This window comes from Haliotis rubra, unplaced genomic scaffold (assembly GCF_003918875.1).
Source record: "Haliotis rubra isolate DU_JTF1 unplaced genomic scaffold, ASM391887v1 Scf684, whole genome shotgun sequence".
Lineage (NCBI taxonomy): Eukaryota > Metazoa > Mollusca > Gastropoda > Lepetellida > Haliotidae > Haliotis > Haliotis rubra.
In genome coordinates, this window is record NW_025767395.1 from 48,864 (window position 1) to 62,924 (window position 14,061).

The 14,061-nt window shown below is 40.7% G+C and overlaps 1 long non-coding RNA gene across 1 annotated transcript; it reads left to right on the forward strand.

Moving 5' to 3' along the window:
- The first annotated feature begins 383 nt into the window (after positions 1–383).
- LOC124258163 lies at positions 384–4,148 on the forward strand. The gene is made up of 3 exons (XR_006893523.1): positions 384–792; positions 1,377–1,378; positions 4,137–4,148. It is a non-coding gene; the product is annotated as an uncharacterized LOC124258163 (long non-coding RNA).
- Positions 4,149–14,061: the final 9,913 nt, after the last annotated feature.

Sequence of the window (14,061 nt, forward strand, 5' to 3'; positions counted from 1 at the left end):
TGCTCTCAGGCAGTGGTGGGATGGACTTGGCTCTGTGTCTGTACAGTGCGCCTGATATTATTAGAGTACGCGGGTGCAGTTATGCATCATCTTCATCAAGGAGGTCGAGCTCGTTGTTGTAGATCTGCAGCACCGTGAGATGTCAGTCTTTACACGCTTTACACGGGCTTAATTTTAGTCGGATGTGTTCTCCATTCTCAAAGGGTGGGTGGCTGTGAATAGTGGAGGACACTACACGTGGTCTCCGATGGTGCTGCTGCGACCATTGCATCCTGTGAGGACACACTTCCAGTGTGTAGCAACCTGTCGCTGACATTGAGCCTGTACCGTAGCCTGCATACAGTAACTGCTGTCCACCTCTCTGTGAAGTCACTTAACTCAGCTCTCTGGAGATTTGCCATTTTGATACCGACTAAAGATCAGTGGCATGTATATATACTTTGAGAAAATTATGTTGAGATGACCCCTCATTGCAACCACAACAGACCTAATTATAATCTTTTTACTTTTATAAGATAAATCTTTTTGAAGTATTAATTCTAATCAAAACAATGGGATTATCTCACCCAGGGGTAAGCATAACCCCCTTCACTAATATCCTTCACTGTATACTTAAAACAAATCATGTATCAATAGTAACTTCTCAATAGTCTTCTCTCCCATTTAGTTGCATTCGATGAAACTACAGTGGAATAGGGCCATTCCATTCCCTGAACAGGGTAGATGGGATTTGACAGGATGTTTATATAAGCTGTAGGCGAAATAGTGGTGTAGGCGATATGAGGTCAAACCGTCCTCTCACGCAGCCAGATTCTGTCAAAACAGGTCTCTCACATAGCCAGAGTGGGATCTGGCTGACCAGGGTTAGTGTTTTGATAAAGCATGTCCAGATGAGCCCTATAGTCCTATAAACTCCTGAAAATTGATTTAGTTTTAATTCAAATGAAATTTTAAATACTTAATTATTCAATAACACAAACATGCAGGCTCAAATTTACTAACTGGCCTTTTAATTGATACATAAGTAATTAATAGGGTGAGGGAAAGTCCTGACCGTTACCATTTCTTAATCAGAATAAGGATTTTGAAATATACATGTAATTCATAAAAATCATTTAAAGATGGCATACACAGCTTTTACACCGACTTAATCAAACTTGAAGGTAAAAACTATCATCATGAATCTTGAAAGTGTTATTTTGAATCTTTCATTTATTTACCACAAAATAATTGCATTTTTCTAAAACATTATTATGCATATAGTTTTCAACAGGTAAAATTGTCTAAAATAAACATCAGCTACTAAGCCCAGAACATCTTTTGATGACACCAGCATAAAGAGGAGTGTTTCATGTATTATCATGAATTAATTACAGCAGTCAATTAACACCAGTAACGGTTAGGACAATAGTGGTAACGGTTTAGACAGGAATGGTAACTGGCTGGACATAAACCTTAAAAAAATTTAATTCAACATAGAAACAGGTAACATGAAAGGAAAAAATGATATCATTTATTTCAATTGCTAACCCTATTTTGGACAGACAGTGAAATGTGTATTAGAAATTGTAACTTGTAACAAATGTGACATGTTTTCTTCCATGCTGTGGTAACGGTTTGGACATTTGTTATATCAATATGAAACTTGTGAATGAATTTAGGCTTTTGAATAAAAACAAACTGTAGCTTCTAAAGAATAGAAAAACACACCTGTCTAGGTTGAAAATCACTTATAATCTAAAGAAGAGTGCAATTGGGGAACGAAAATTGAATGAATAGTAACGGTTGTGACATTATTGGTAACGGTCAGGACATCAGTGTAACAAACAATGTTATCCCTCTAAAAAAGTTGCAAAAGATTAAATTCTGAAAGATACTGCAACAACTATGATACTGTACACATGGTCATGCTACACAGGCCACTGCATAGATATCATTTTGCTGTTGATATTATGGTGCAATATTAGTCTCCACAAATATACTTCTTTCATTCACTTGGATACCTTTAGTTTTTGTTAATCGTGAGATGGTAACACATATTTATCAAATACAAAGGTTTGGCCAACATATTAGCACCTAGCAAATATTCAAAGTAAATGGTAGCCTTACATATCTCACAGTTAAAGTTAAAACAGTTTACACCCAAAAAATCTTTAAAGGTTGGAATACTGAAAGTTGTTTACCGTTACTACATTTTGTCCAAACTGTTACCATAGATGTCCTAACCGTTACCTTTAATTTATAAAGACTATAGATCTTATAGAAAATAGAAACATAACGTATTAAATTCGTTTTGGTTTTTATTATTTAAAGCAGATAGATAAGTAAACAGAAAGTTATTATCACACCATGGAACATATTCTTTAAAATAGAAATTTATTAAAGATATGTCCAGACCGTTGCTATTATTTGTCCAAACCGTTACTAGAGACTGTGTTTTTTTATGCTACTACATCAAAACTCCTTTGAACAGTAAAATTCCATGCTTAAACTTATCTTAACCCTAAGAGTAATTATAAATTTGTTATATTTCAAATATTTATGAACAACTTTTTGAAAAACAAATAATTTTGTCCAGACCGTTACAAGGACTGTCCAAACCGTTACTTTGCAGAATGGTAACGGTTTGGACAGTAACGGTCAAGACAATTTGTAAGTAAATCTAAAATAAAAAAATGAATGATCCCTAAAAGATTTCAAAGGACATGCCTTCCACCTTTTCCATTTTTGGGCAAAATATCCATTGAAATGAAAAAAAACAAAGAGATATATTTGACACAAAATACATTGGTAACGGTCTGGACAATTAAGGTTGACACAAAACATTTATACTTATTTGATGGCGTCAATTTTCTGCAAAATGTGTTGAATTTCATTATTTCATCTGCTGTCACATGCACAGGGGCTAGCTCAAGCAGACACAGGAAGTTGAATTACAATCCAGCTCCAGGGGGAAGTTATTGCAGGAATTTCATACACTGGTAACGGTCAGGACACAAAATCACAGGACAAGCATGTTACAATTTGTAGAAAAAAACCTTTTTAAGTTAAAACAAAATTAAATGCAGTTTGAGTATGCTTGATCAATCCTAATTGGCATAATATGAATTAGTTTGTTTATTTGCATTTATATTTACATTATTTGTGAACATTGATATTAGGACCGTCACCTCCGGACAGAGCAAATCTGCAAATTTTGACCCTAAAATGTGGCTAAATATAAATTTCAAAATGACAAGACTAATCATATACCACATTTACTGACTAGTAAACATCTAAATATGTTTTCTAGCACAAAAGAATCCTTTTAAGTTAACAGGTTTTTTTTATTTGGAACGGACAGAAAATCCTACCAATTTTGAAAATGACCCATATATTTTTGTAAATTTTGTAAATCCCCAACTAATCCCCTTTGTTGCACCATTAAAGTTAATTCATTGCTTGACAATGAAACTGGCAAAGTGGGAGGACACCACATTCTTAAAGTACGACTTTACAAATGCCAATTTCTTGTTGATGCATAGATGGGAGTTTCCATATTTATTCCCACACCGTTATCAATATAAAAGTTACTACAACCGGGTGAATAGAAGTATATATGCATAATGACAACCAGCAAATTAACAGATAATTTAGCAAGTAGCACATCGTTGGATGGAGGCTGCAGGAGAGTATGATCAACAAATTGTAAACAGGCTGATTGGATGCTAATTGAACAACTGATTGACAGAGTCTAGCTGTAAATCAACTTCAGTATGACAAAGTCGAAATCCACTCCACTGTCAAAGTGATGGAATCAATCAACATTCAATCAGCTTGTTTATCCTGAACGATGTACATCGAAATGCCGCCCTATTCAATAAACAGGGAGTTGTTATCACTTAAGTGATATGTTTCGTTATGTATTCCCATACTGTTTACTGCAGTATAAGTGAGATCTGATTCAGTTTCTTGAATGACCACACTTTTGAAAATTATTTAAGTTCTACTTTAGTAAACTGCATCCTAATAATTTGATTTCAGATTAAAACATCTCATTCAATTTGTGTAATCCGCTTTCTGGTACTAAGAAATACTGTATTTTTACATATTAGATATAAATCTATCAGTACCAGTTTGATGTGTCGGGTCATGAGTTAACTAACATAATGATTATATATTTATTGTCATTACAAGTGTCATTAAGTGTCATTTATGCCATTATAATGTTCTCTGATCCATTTCATCGTACAGCATTTATTTCATTCAATGTTTTGAATCTCACATGATGACATGAGAAATGTTACTATTCCAGTTCAGTTCGTTCTTCAAGTGTTCCAACCAATATCGTCATTATGGTTACAAACGGCCTGATTTTAATACCTATCAACTTAGATATTATATATGAGTATATGAACACACATTCACACAAAACATACGTAATTTGTGAATTCTGTTCAAACGAAAAAGAAATATCTAATTTGATAAGAAACACTACATAAAGTATCTTCCCTCACTCTGAGAGAAGCATGGCATTATTCGTTAATTTTTAAATAATTTTATCTGCATAAAAGAAGGGATTATAAAAAATCTGAAACAAACTTCCGTATACAACGATTTCACCAACATTGCGACATTGACCATGGAATCATGTTAATTTCAGTCTGATTTTAATGTCATAACTATGCGAGGTTCCTCATTCACACATTCATACAAATTGACAGCTCAACACAAAACAATATGCAACCAACCAAATTCAATACAACACAACTTTCACCGCCTGTGCATACCACACTGTTGATTTTGTATATTTGTAAATATGCACTATTGTGTATGCATATGATGTTACATGCAATATTAGTAAAATTTAAAATGTCACCATATTTTCAAATAACTCATATTCGTATATTTGCTATTGCTATATGCAATAAACAAAATGTGATAAACTTTACTGTTTACCAACAAGCTGCATACTTGCTTTTCTACAACAGACTATAGCTTTAATCCCCATTGTTGTAACGATTAGTACGGTCCAGTAATTTCAATCTCAAAACAGTACGTGCAGGCAAATAGAGAACATCCCGAAGCTTGGAACTTGGTTTTCCTTCCAAAGGCCGTCTTTACTGACTTGACTCACTCATGAATTAACAAGGCAGTACGCCTTGTTAATTGGTGAATCTTAACTGCCTTGAATCACTCATCAATTAACAGGGGATTAGGTCTTGGTGCGTGCAAACTACATTCATTTACCATACCCCACCAGTTATCTCCCCTTGTGGACGTTTCCAAAATTGGAAATCTCATATTTCCAAAATTGGAAATGTTTGGAAACATCATCTTTCCAAAATTGGAAATGTCTTGGAAACATCATCTTTCCAAGACATTTCCAAGCTTGTAAATGTGGACTTTTTTCCAGTGATGCATTACTGAAAGGATACTTCATGTGGATGTTTCCCTAATATGACAGTATGTGGAATTTGCATGGTTTATTATGATCCAGTAACGTAATGCATCTATGTGTATAGCTGATGAGTGCTTGACTTGTTAATTACCAGGAGCATGTATCAGTATAGTGGAGCGAACATGGAATGTATTTTTGTATGTGTAAATAGTCAACAGTGTTATGTTATATAACAGCTACAGCTTCCATCCAGTGTAGATGATATAGCTGCACCCCCTTTTTGCCATATTAATAAATTTTTATTGCCTAACTTGTCTTAGTTGTTTTTGAGGGCATAAAGTATACACTTAAAAAAACCCATTTGAGTTTCTTTCTTACAGAGTATATATTTTCATGCATATTGTTTTTATTAATTAATATTCTGAAAGGGCAGTTTTTTCATTTTTATTAGTTAATAATCGGAAAGGGCAGCTTATATGGTGCATGTGTAGTGATTGTAAGTGGTAGCCATTTAAAGTGCTCGTAAAATTATGTATACCACCTAAGAAGTTTACAGTGCCATCTCAACAGCAATCCTTGACACCTGACCGCCTCCATGGTGTAGTGGTTAGGCGTCCGACCGCGTCATACCAAAAGACGTTAAAATATGGTACTTGTTGGTCCCTGCCTGGACTGGTCGGCTCGGAGTCAGTATAATGTGTCTGAGTGGGGTATTCATGCTTCACTGCGGCATGGTATCTGAGTGGGCTAGCACTATAAAACCAGCTGCAGTCTGGGCTAGTACAAGCAGCCGCACATACACATACACACGCATGCACGTCGTCATATGAGCGAAATATTCTCAAGAACGACGTTAATCCCAATTTCACCTCACCTCACCTCCTTGACACCTTGGTTTTAGTGAGACATGGTGAGCTTGTTTGGACTTCTTAAATCATTCATGGTACTGACTAACTCATTGTTTAAACTGTGTAAACAGACTTTGTTCTTGACAAAATATTAAACTTTGTTTGAAATTGACCAAGAGTGTGAGTGATCCAGAGGTTTTCCCCCCATTAAACAGGGCACATAGCCTCGATGTAAACTGTTTTCTTTAGACAATACTGAGTCCAGCCAAAACAGCTACGGTTTGCCTTGGTAAGATTAATCTGAAAATAAGAAGTATATAATAATGAACTACACTGTTCTCTTCCATAATCTTTTTACCTGAACTAATGAACTACACTGGTTATATTTTTCCTTATCCTGACTCATGCTGTATTGATTATCTCCCTTTCCCTTTCGGCGGTTATGTGGAAACCTGAATCCCTTAGTTCCCAAGAACAGTCAAAATTCACTCACCCATTGGGAGCCCCAATTTCCTGCCAAAACCATCTCCACGTGACCTGAGCCAAGCTCTCCTCACTTTCTCCTTCATCACCCAAGCGGACGGTTTCTTGGGTCCATTTTATATCCTTCATAATTTTGGCCAGATTTTTTAAATTAAGGCAGTGAATGGTATTTTAGGATGTATTTATTTACATAAATTACGGCTAATTTCAGGTGACTGATCTTGCATCACGTTGTAAATATTATGCATATTTATCTGAATTTGCATTTGATAAATGTTTGTTATCCCGTTTAGGCAAGACTATGGACAAGCTTAGGCATGACAGCAGGGTCGTCGCTGACAAGGGTGTTTCTCAGTCACCTGGTCATGAGTTGTCTCCTCTACCATCATCCGGGAATGCTAGCATTCCCTTGTCTGCTGAGTTTTTGGAATCTCCCTCCAGGTTTATTCCCGTCTCTAGCCCTTCTCTAAGGGGAAGTCTCCTCTTAGGGAAGGGTCTGATGTCCAGAAGCTGGCGAAGAAGTAGAAGTCATCTTCATCATCTTCGAAGTCGTCTACATCGAAACCGTCGTCATCGTCCCAGTCTTCACGTTCTATGAGACCTTTGAAATCTCGTTTGCGAACGATCTGACACCTACTGACGAAGTAGATGATATATCTTACCCACAGCCACCGATTTTCGAACCATATTTGATTGTGAGGTCTATGCACCAGACGACATCAACCAGCTCAACAGGGCTTGCAAACCCTTCTATGCAGAATCGTCATGCAGCAGCTACAGCATCGGTCAGGCAGTCAACACTACCTGGTGCCTCTACTGTTCCAGCAGGGTTCGCGAACCCTCTTGTCATCAACCAGCCTACATCTGCACAGTCTACTCATGCCATTCAACAGTTAGAGAATGGGTTCGCAAACCCTTCTACGTAGAATCATCCTACGGCAGCTACAGCGTCGGCCATGCAGTCTACACTACTCAGTGCCTCAACTGTTCTAGTAGGGTTCGCGAACCCCTACATCAGCAGCCTGCCAGCTTCTACACAGCCTACCCATGTCGCTCAATGGTTCTTAAACCCCTCTATGCAGGCGACCACTCTAAATCAGCGCCTCAGCCTAGCAGCAGTGTTCTAGTTAACCTGTTAACGTTCGCGAAAGCAACCCTGTCTCTGGCTTCAAGCACCTACCTGACTCCTATGTTGCCTGCCCATCTCCGCGCATCGTCTGCAAATACTCCACATCAGCTCCAGGATACTACTGCGCATCCCATTAACCAGCAGTATTTTGTGGCTAAAGTCACAAGACAAGTTGTCATTGCGATGCAGCAGCAGCAGTTGTCTACAGAACTCCAGTGTCCCCTTAGCTAATCTAAACTAGTGGCATCCCTCGGAGACTCTATCCAGGATGAAGCCCGGGCATCGGATGATAACAGCCAGGAGGATCCGGACTTGTCCATCTATATGGACACTGAACTATTAGCTTGGATTGCTGACAGTCTGCCGATATCATCGCCAGCCGTGACTCCAACCCGGCAGAACCAGCAGGGTTCGTGAAGCAGTGAGCCAGTTTCTACGCATGTCGCTCAAACAGTTCGTGAACAGGTTCATGAACCCCTCTATACAGCCGACAATTCGACACGACTACTAGAAGGGCGTTCTTCGGCTTTGCAAGATCCCGAGCCTTCAACGAAGCCATGATCAATGCCCTGCAGCCCCCGAAGACTGACCAGGACTGTCACTCAGAGAAAGAATCAAGAGTTCATCTCGGGACCATCCCTATCTACCTCAGTGGGCATCACCCTCTTATGTTGTCAAGGTCCCCTAGCACCATCTACCTGGCGGAACCTCTACACGAAGTGCCTGCTACACCAACACTGTTTGATGGCTGCATCCGGCAGATGTCCAGAGACTCTAGAACAAGATGCTGATCAAGTCAGCGCAGACAATGAACAACATGCACAGGCAGACTACTCAACGTAACCAGTTCCCGGTCCAAATTTGCGGGGATACAGAAGGCCAAGGATAAGAGGTATCTGTCATCCCGGGGTGGAAGATCTCAAGGATTTTGTCGCACATCCGATATCTCCAGAGGTCACTCCAGCGAACGTCACGGCCCTGTCAACTTCCGGCCATCCCGTCATGGAAGTTCAGATTCGTAACGACCAGTCCATTCCAACCCCAGCCGTTCCTGTGCAACCGTCAACCGTGTCTGGACTTCTAGGCTACAACTGGGAGAAGTGGAGACTACTAGAAGATGGCTACATCGTTTGAGAGCAGTGAGATCCAGCTCTCACTGTCAACCCACAGGTGCACAAATACCCCGAGTGTAACACGCATCAAGTTGACCGAGGCCATCAACTCGCTGCAAGTAAAGAACGCCATAGAGATCCTGGATCAATGCAGTCTCACACCCGGCTTCTATTCTCCAATTTTCCTGGTACCGAAGAAGAACTCCAAAGAGAAGTTCCGTCTCATCTACCAAATGAAGCATTTCAACCTAAACTACTTACTGAAACCACACAAGTTCAAGATGCTGCATTTTACCACAACTGCTACATTTCATTAGACCCAACGACTACTTAGCCGAGTAAGATCTGCCAGACGCATACCTGCACGTCCCTATACATCCTGCCTCGACGAAGTATCTAGGATTCCTGTATAAAGGGCAACACTACCAGTGGAGGGTCCCTCCCTTTTGCAATTTCTTCGGCCCCATGGCTACCTGCATGTGTAACCAAGGAGGTCGTTGTGTATCTACATCTACGGGGAGTTCACAGCGCTTTCTACCTGGACTATGACATCCAGGCGCATCAACTAGCAGATCAACTCAGACGTCAGGTGCAGTTTACGATCCATCTACTGACGCAGCTGGGCTGGCTAGTCAATCACATAAGTCAGAACTAGAGCCATCACAGGATGTGCAGTTCTTGGCATCAGATTCCAGTCCACGGTGAAACACATCACCGTTCCAGAAGATAATAATAATAATAATAATAATAATGTGTCCATTTATATAGCGCCAAACTCCACACTAGGTATGCTCATAGCGCTAACAATCAAGGCACAGGACATTATTACCCCGGATAACCCAAGCTGCCTGTTAGGCGCTAGAAGGTTATGGTCATATGACATTTTTCCACCGGGTACCCATTTTCCTGCTGGGTGAACAGAGACAATTTTGAACAAACTCACTTGCCTAAGGTGAGACCACATGTGTCATATGTGCTTCGTTGTGGGGCAGGACTGACGTCCTAGAAACTCTCAGGAGTCAAGCTGCCAAACACGGTCACCCATCCAAGGACTCTCCGACCTCGACGCTGCTTAACTTCACCGATTTGTGACCTGAGCTTTGAGCACAGGACCATCGGCCTCATTACATGCTCAGGCTCACACGCAAAGGAAGACTGCATTTACGACTGCTACAACGCTTCCTCAGACATTGTCTCGAGAGTCTGCAGAAGGTATCCATCCCTCAGCACCTGAAGTTGTACCTACTCGGACGGACAAGTTGAATGTCTGCGGTGGAACCTATTTGAAAGAGTCTGCGTACAACCTTCATCTCTTCATGGATACATCTCTACAAGGATGGGAAGTGCATTGCAACAAAGAGGTCGCATCAGGAACCTGGTAGCCGGAAGAAAGGTCTCTACATATAAACCAGCTGGAATTCAAGGTGGTCATCGAGGCAGTTGAACACTGGGCGCACCTGCCAAGGAATCAGTTCCTTATGATCCACACAGACAACTCAACAGTAGCCTTCTACATAAATCTACAAGGTTCAAAAAGATCAGCGCCGCTGCTACTACTGACGTTCCAGCTTTTCAACCTAGCAGACGACTTCAACCTATGGACGAAGACCTGCCACATTCCAGGGGCAAAGAACGTCTGAGCAGACGCCTTAGTACGCGTTCCCGCCAGCGATCCTGTTGCCACAAATTCTACACAAGATCGCCCAGACCAAAGTCCTACAACTGATTTTGGTAGCGCCTTACTGGCCAGTGAGAACCTGGTTTCCAAACCTAATACAGCTCCTAGGAGAACCAAGGCTGCATCTACCAAATTGGCTGAATCTACTGATCCACCTCCACACAAGGCAACCTCACGGCAATCCACGATTGCTCCAGCTATATGCGTGGAACGTATTACGCACTGGCTGAAGAAAAGAGGGTACTCCACCAGAGCAGCTACGTCAGTTACACTGGCCTTTAGACAATCAACTTGCAACCTCCATGATGATATTAAGTGGAAGAGTTTCGCCCAGGTTGCTGCACGCATGGGGCTTTTGACCGTGAAAGCATCACATCCGCAAGTAGCAGTGTACCTGTGCAGACACCTGAAGGGATCTATAATCTCGACACATTTGGCAGCGATTCGCTCCATACTCACCATGAATACGGGAGTCAAGCTCACCAAAGTACCTGAACTCGTCGCTCTACTGAGATCATTCAAGCGTGAAGACAAGCATCAAAAGTTTAGACCTCCAGCCTGAGACCTCAACGTAGTGCTGCAACTACGAGCCACTGAGACACACTACTTTGACTATGGACGAACCAGATTAGATTCCAGAGAGCATCCTGCATTCCACCCAAGACTTAGATGGGACTTCATAGTGAAAGATTCAGCTACCAGATAGACATTTCCACGTCCAATTGCCTACGATCCTCGGACCAGATGATGCACAAGACGTGTCCCTGTGCCTTGAAGATTTACTTAGAATGGACTGCTACAAGGAGAAGGAAGTTCAAGCGTCTCTTCGTCCCGCTATCACCCGCCACAACTATTGAAGTCTCCCAAACAACGATCTCGATTTGGATCAGAGCTGTTTTCTTACGAGCCTACAGAGCAGCAGGGTTGGATCCGCCCAGAGCCTCCGATCCACACGAAGTTAGAGCATTAGCCTCCATAATCGCCCTGCATGGGAATTGCTCTTTATCGTCCATCATGGAAGCTGCTTCTGGAAGTCGGACGCAGTGTTCGCCAACCATTATCTTCGAGATATCGCTAAAGAAGATGTATCCGGTATCCATCAGTTTGGACCCCTTGTAGTGGCGAAACAACTCATGAATCCAGCCAGACGATGAGAAACTCACCCTCATCACATTTCCACCGTCTTACGAGATAAGCGCATGAGTGAATTAAGACTCAGTTTCGGTAATAGCCTTTACCTTAACATATGGGTCGCGATACAGTTTGGGTAATTGTCCTTACCTTAAAACATGGATTGTTCCAGATCTAGAACTAGACATCGAGGCGCACTAGTTTATCTTAAAATCCACGATTACTTTGTGGGTGGTCCCCCCGATTGCAATCACGATGTTTTGGGCCGCAGTAGAAGAAGCTGTAACAAGAGTTCACAGGGGGTATATGATCAGACAGTCACAGTGAATCCCGTTAGGTGGCTGACCCACCACCTATTCCGTCGGATTCGGTAAGCAATATATAGTATAATGGAATAATAATTCATATGAAAATTCATTATTAATTATAACCACTACAAGCGATATATCATGATTCAGATATTAGGAAAATATAAATATAGAATATTAGAGAAAGACTCCAGTCAAAAGTAGGAAAACTCATCTCTTACTATTGAAAAAAAGTGTAAATTACGGCTGCACAATTTCACAGATGTTCAAGGTAAAACCCTAGCCTAAGGTATCAGGGACTCAAGCTGTTAGACAAACCTTCCAGTAAGACAAAGTTATGACTAGACGATTTAGTTAACTGCTTTGATAAAGTAAACATGTCATCACCTACATTAAAATATATTGTGCAAACACTTCAAATTAGGGTCATTAAGCCATCTATTGTAATACCATAATCATCCAAGCAACATGTGACCCGTGAAGATCCGGGGTAGAATAGGTGTTCAGCAACCAATGTGCTTGCCATAAAAGGCGACTATGCTTGTCGTAAGAGGCGACTAACAGGATCGGGTGGTCAGTTTCGCTGACTTGGTTGACGCATGTCATCGGTTCCCAATTGCGCACATCGATGCTCATGCTGTTGATCACTGGATTGTCTGGTCCAGACTCGATTATTTATAGACCGCCGCCATATAGCTGGGATATTACTGAGTGCCGCGTAAAACTATACTCACTCACTCACTCCAAGCAAAATGTCAAGCCAATTAATGCCAGTTAAATTAGGAAGCATCCAAGACATGTGTCAACACAATTAGTGCCAGTTGAAATAGGATTTGCAGGATTAAGTGCTCCCCCTGTCTGGTCATCTCATTTGTATGAATTGAAGCCAAAAATTAGTTATACCTGCTTGGGTTGTCAGTCAAGACGTGATGAGGTAATTTTACGACTATGTCGTATTGGCCACAGTCGCTTTACACATGAATATCTGCTGAAAACGGATGGGGATGGACCCCCCATGTGTGTCTCTTGCGATGAGGTTTTCAGCATCAAGCATATTCTGCTTGACTGTGTGGACTTATCGTCTTCAAGGGACTCACATTATGATGCAACACATCTGAAAGATCTGTTCTCCCGCGTGAGCGCTTATCTGATAGTGAACTACCTGAGGGAAGTTGATCTGTATCATAAATTGTAACTGTGTAATGTGACTAACAAATTGCCTGCCTTTAAATTTGGTGCTATGACCTTTTTCTGTTTTTTAAATGACAATGCAATGAATATATGTTTTTGAAATAAAACTCATTTTGACTCTGTACTTACAATGTTTATTAATGCAGACTTGTTCTCGTCACTATATGGCTGGAATAATGCCGATGTGACGTAAAACCCAACTCAACTCAACTCAACTCATTTGAAGGACACACACCATACTGCATATTCTGTATTTCATTGGTTAGTATAGGGAACACCCATTTTGTATCATTCAACGAATCATAATCTTTTTATTGTTTCAATTTTAGATAGTCACCAACTACATTTGTTTGTCAGTAGGGTTTAAACTCTCAACACAGGTCATCTCTAGCCCTCAACCCAGAGGGTTGTACCGACTCTCTGTGGCCACCCCATGTTATTCTGTTTCTTGTTCATAAAATTGTAATTAGCTTCTTGTGACTTGGACTCTTTGCTGAGCTAATATCCCATAAGCAGACCAGCACGCCAGTTAGGAAAGGGGTTTCACCGGAACCATCACTTGGACCCAAGACCCATATCATTATAGTTGCAACTAATGAATTTTTGTATGAATTATTATTCCGTGATAATAGCATGAGTCAGTATAAGGAAAAACATGTAATTTTATGATAAAATTGATATTTTATACTTATCCTGACTCATGATCTGAGTATTCAGACATATTCAGGAGAGCATTGAGACGGTTTTGGTGGGAAAGTGGGGTTCCCTATGGGTGAGTGAAGTTTGACCTTTCTTGGGAAC